The 5,969-nt window shown below is 31.9% G+C and overlaps 1 long non-coding RNA gene across 1 annotated transcript; it reads right to left on the bottom strand.

Annotated features, from left to right (window-relative positions):
* Positions 1-2,791: 2,791 nt before the first annotated feature.
* On the bottom strand, positions 2,792-5,876 carry LOC111718256 (uncharacterized). Its single transcript, XR_002769020.1, has 3 exons — positions 5,818-5,876; positions 5,336-5,388; positions 2,792-2,866 (listed from the first exon to the last, which is right to left on the bottom strand). It is a non-coding gene; the product is annotated as an uncharacterized LOC111718256 (long non-coding RNA).
* Between the last annotated feature and the right edge of the window lie 93 nt (positions 5,877-5,969).

A 5,969-nucleotide genomic window follows, 5' to 3' on the forward strand; every position in this document is an offset into this window, starting at 1 on the left:
GAAGAAGGTATCTTGTTTACAAATTCCGCCCAGAGAGAACTGGTTTCAATATGTACGCAGAGTATACGCAACTGCCATTAACTTTCCTTGCATTATAACCTTGGACTAACCTATAGTATATCATTATTAGTAAACAGTTGTATAAGTGTACTGTTCAGCTAGCTGAGCACACAGTTAAATAACCATCATCCAGGGAATAGGAATAAAGAGAAAGGAATGGAAATATTCCTTTTCTGTCTGAATATTGACAAATTTCAATGCTGGGTTATCTTCAAAGACGAATAGTGAAGTTATGCAACACAGACAAGAAAGGAAATGAACAACGTCAATAATTTACTCGATTGAAAGAAGTAACGCTTAAAATCTGCTACTGTCCCTTTTAAATCAAATTTTCTAACTAAACGCTCACCGGACAATATAGAGTCCATAAAGGAGTTTTTGCCACAAACTTGAATTTTAGAATCCATATATCTTTGCAACTTGACGGTGTAAACCTTTGATATTTTAAAGTAGACTTATATTTGATCTTACAGAATTCATACTTTAAAATATCAAAGGCTTCATCAGGTTAAGATATAGGGTGTTACAAAAACTTTTTTTTCTTTCTGAAAAGTAGATTTTTTTCATTATTTATCATTTGTATACACTTGTCTATATCCGCAGGTGAAAATGTTCTCCAAAAGCTAATAGAAATCAAAAACCTCTCTAAATTATTTATGAAAATTTGAAATCCAAAATTTTGTAAAATTCTACCGGAGACAATCACTCAAAACTCTGATGGTTCATTTCAAGTACCGCCCCGAATTCATAAGCAACTAGAGCAAACTGTACAGTACACATATAGACTTTACAAGGCAAAACGGGACGGTACATTTCAAGTACCGGCCCTTCTTTATAAGCGGCTAGAGCAAACTGTACAGTACACATATAGACTATACAAGGCAAAACGGGACCGTACATTTCAAGTACCGGCCCTTCTTTATAAGCGGCTAGAGCAAACTGTACAGTACACATATAGACTATACAAGGCAAAACGGGACCGTACATTTCAAGTACCGGCCCTTCTTTATAAGCGGCTAGAGCACACTGTACAGTACACATATAGACTATACAAGGCAAAACGGGACGGTACACATATATTCTATACAAGGCAAAACTGGACGGTACACATGTCATATAGACTATACAAGGCAAAACGGGACGGTACACATGTCATATAGACTATACAAGGCAAAACGGGACGGTACACATGTCATATAGACTATACAAGGCAAAACGGGACGGTACAGCAAATGAATTAGCCCCATCTAGTGAGACTAAATATAGTGCATTACAAAAACGCATGAATAAAAAGAATAAATAATGTAATGTAATCAGTTTTGTAAAATTCTCCTTAAAACTTTAAGATTAGCATTTTTGTATCTCATATTATTAAAATTGAGTATTCATGTGAATGTTTAGAAATCTGAAAAATTCAAAATTTCTTTCAACTCGGGATTCTAATTTCATCCCTGAAGGATTTAATATAGAAATTTAAAGTACGAATGTGATATTAAAGGGACTAAAGACATAATTTCAAGTGACAACACGATTAAAAAGTGGCATCACTGATTAAAGTGTTAATTTTACTTTACAAATAAAAATATAATTTTTCCTATGAGTGCACCCAAATTCATCGCCTTCTATTGAATCCCTGCAAACATATTAAACTTTTATTAATCAATTAATCAATTCATCAACTAATCAACTAATGAACTAATCAACTTATCAACTAATCAACTAATCAACTAATCAACTAATCAACTAATCAACTAATCAACTTATCATTGATTAATCAATCAATTAATCAATTAACCGACTAATTAGCTAATCAATTAATAACTAATAAATTAATCAATCTATCAACTAATCAACTAATCAGCTAATCAACTAATCAACTAATCAGCTAATCAACTAATCAACTAATCAAATACTCAACTAATCATAAAATGACCTGATCTGTAGTGGAGAAAATGATATACGAGGAGAATCAACACTAATTTATTTCACAAGTAATTTATAAATTCAATCATTCAAAAACATCTACTAAGATCTATTATGCAAAACAATAACTTGTTTGTATTCTCATTGATCCAGTGGGACCATTATTTCAGGAATTAAAAGATGATAATTAAGTAATGTTATATTTGATGTTAATACAGAGCAAATAGGTTTACCAGTAGCCTAAAAAATCAACATATTTACGATGGACTAGAGTCAATTTGAATTCAAACCGGCCCAACCCGTTGTACCAGCCCGACCCCTTGTACCAGCCTGACCCCTTGTACCGGCCCGACCCCTTGTACAGGCCCGACCCCTTGTACCAGCCTTAGTGATGCGCAGCATTTCTGGCCAGACTCCTTGTACGGGCCTTAGTGACAGGCAGCATTTACTGGCCCGACCCCTTGTACCAGCCTTAGTGACGCGCAGCATTTACTGGCCCGACCCCTTGTACAGGCCTTAGTGATGCGCAGCATTTACTGGCTCAACCCCTTGTACCAGCCTTAGTAACGCGCAGCATTTACGGGCTCGACCCTATCCTATTTCGGTCAGGTTTCACCTTTGATGGTGCGGCCAGACTTTTTACAGTATTTGGCTTATCATAAACCTATTTGACTTTCCATGCTAGCTTAGCTTTGACAAATTATAGGGTTTTTTTTCAGAGGACAGGGAAGGTGAATGAAAGGATGAATAGATGAATGAATGAATGAATGAATGAATGAATGAATGAATGAATGGTTAGCTTGTATTCCTAATCTGTGGAGAAAGACCAAGCTGTGGAGAGTCTGAACTTAGCTGAGGAGAAGAGAAGGAACTTTGTCCAGACCTAATCAATCAATCAATCAATCCATATATTATGATATTAAACAGTCAATCATGGAATATATCAAGTCAATCAATAATAAACAAGCTAAATCAATCAATTAATCAAATTAGTTAATACCCTGATCAAGGTAATCAAACAATTGATCAAATTATTTTAGCAATTCATTAAATTAACCAAATATTAATCAAATTGATCAATAATTTAATTAAATTTTTCTCTTAATTAATCAAGTTAATCAATTAAATAATCAAATTGATTAAGCATTTTAAATAACATTATTAAGTCAATTAATTAATTTAATCAATTAAATAATGAAATTGATTAATCATTTTAAATAACATTATTAAGTCAATTAATCAATGTAATCAATTAAACAATGAAATTGATTAATCATTTTAAATAACATTGTTAAATCAATTAATTAATTAATCAATTAAATAATCAAAGTGATTAATAATTTTAGATTAAATTATTATCTTAATTAATCAAGTTAATCAATTAAATAATCATATTGATTAATCATTTAAAATTAAATTATTATCTTAATTAATCAAGTCAATCAATTAGGTAATCAGACTTTTAAATCATTCAATTACTTAATCAATTGTTCAAGCTAATCAATCAATTTACCAAATTGATTACAAAATGATTTATCGATTTATCTATACTAAAAAAAGTTTGATGAATCAAATAATTACTGATCGATTAATAGATATCTTTACATCAATTACTCTGTCAATATATCAATTGATCTTATTGAATCAATTTCTTAAACCATCATGACTAACCAATGCGTTAAGAATATTTGCAAATTTGAATTGAATTAGGAAATACAAGGTTTAGGATAAAGTACAAGATGAATTATAAATGAACTTCTGCACCAGATGAAACAGAGGTTATAACTTTTGGTTGGCTTAGCACTAGGCTTTAATCTGAGGTCAGAAATTATGGTTGGTTTAGCACTAAGCTTCAATCTGAGTTAGGAAATTTTGGTTGGTTTAGCACTAGGCTTTAATCTGAGGTCGGAATTTTTGGTTGGTAAAGCACTAAACTTTAATCTGAGGTCAGAAATTTTGGTTGGTTTAGCACTTAATTCAATCTGAGGTAGGAAATTTTGGTTGGTTTAGCGATAAACTTTGATCTGAAGTCTGAAATTTTGGTTTGTAAAGCACTAAGCTTTAATCTAAGGTCGGAAATTTTGGTTGGTTTAGCACTAGGCTTTAATCTTAGGTAGGAAATTTTGGTTAGTTTAGCAATAAACTTTAATCTGAGGTCAGAAATTTTGGTTAGTTTAGCACTAGGCTTTGATCTGAGGTAGGAAATTTTGGTTGGTTTAGCACTAGGCTTTAATCTGAGGAAGGAAATTTTGGTTGGTTTAGCACTAGGCTTTAATCTGAGGTCAGAAATTTTGGTTGGTTTAGTACTAGGCTTTAATCTCAGGTAGGAAATTTTGGTTGATTTAGCACTAAGGTTAATTTGAGTGACTAAACTACATAAATATCTAAATATTTAAAAAAGAAAGTTTAATCTAAATGGTTTATCTCCTTTAAGCCCTGGAACCACCTGGCCAATAAGATATTGAAGAATATGCAAACCAATGAGAGCTAAAAATAATTTCACAGGACAAACGAGTTAATTGAACAAAACAAATGGAATGTGAAAGATGATTTTAAAAACAAAAGAATTTCAAATGTTTTCTGAATTACTCAACAAAACGAACCAATATTGAGCAAATAAACAAAAAAACGCACACAACCATCTCTAATGAGAACCATTACATTTGATGTGTCTGACCAATGAGCGGTTTTATGTTTTCTGATTGGTATACCTATTTAATATCATAACTTTAATTACTTTTGATATTCAAAAGTTCCAACCTCTGGTTGAGCTGATTGAAGGTTAAATCAATCTATGGATTAATGATTAATTAGCTTTTTACTCTAAACCATTAATTTGATTTCAATCGATGCGACATAAGTGTTGCATGGAAAAAACAGAATAAAATCCCATATTTTTTATTTTCTATCTATGTTGGCAACCATGATAAATATTTTTATTTAAAGATTTGATTTACCACCCAACTGAAATTCACAGATTTTCACAAATTTATGGATTGAAAGAAGAAAAAAAATGTTTTCAATAATTTTAGACAACCTCCGCAGTAGAGGAATTTTTCAATGATTCAATTCATTATTGTTTCAGAAGAATTACACATCTTTGTTTACAGTTTAGCGCTTATTTTTAGGATTCATCTCTAATTGGATGATGAGATAGAGTGTGCAGAAAAGTTAAAACAAGCGTAAATTAGGGGTTTTATGCTTGCAAGAGAAAAATAAGAAAATCTCAGGAGAACTCTTTGTAGGCAAATTATCAAAGTTCACGAAACCTCGACATTGACCTAGACAACATCTCTGGACGTATGTGCTCACTTGGATGCCAGACAATAAAGGTATTTTTTTATCAACACACCTGAATATGAATTGGTCACATTCTTCTCCTGGTTGTGGAAGACGACAAGGAACCTAAAAATCTTAATTGAAAAAAATATTTTTAATTCTTTTTATCTTTTTATTATTTATAAAAAGGTTTTATATACTCTCATTTAAAACACAAATATTGAGAACAAATTAAAGAAAAACAATTATTTCAGAAAGTGGAAATCTTGAAATCATCATATTTTTAGTAGGAAGAAATCATGGACATTTTCTTTCTAGTGTTTGCTTTAAAAATCCAAACATCATTGTGCTCAATATCAAAACACGTTTGAAAAAAAAATTTCAGAAATTTCACAAGGAACACAAGGAACACAAGGAACACAAGGAACAAAAGGCAAAGCTCATAATCTAATTCTCAGTAAGGATAAACGGCGGGTCGAGTAACTTTGACTGTAAAAAATATATTAAACCCTGGCAACCACGGGCACTCAGCACAGCTATCAAATAATAGTTCACCTGTTCCAGTTCTTCATCTAGGCGGGAGAGAGAGTCTGTAGTTTTCAATTCACGTTCCTAGATGGGGTTAGTTGTATAAGTAATTCACGTTCCTAGATGTGGTTAGTTGTATAAGTAATTCACGTTCCTAGATGGGGTTAGTTGTATAAGTA

Source organism: Eurytemora carolleeae, unplaced genomic scaffold (assembly GCF_000591075.1).
Source record: "Eurytemora carolleeae unplaced genomic scaffold, Eaff_2.0 scaffold556, whole genome shotgun sequence".
NCBI lineage: Eukaryota > Metazoa > Arthropoda > Copepoda > Calanoida > Temoridae > Eurytemora > Eurytemora carolleeae.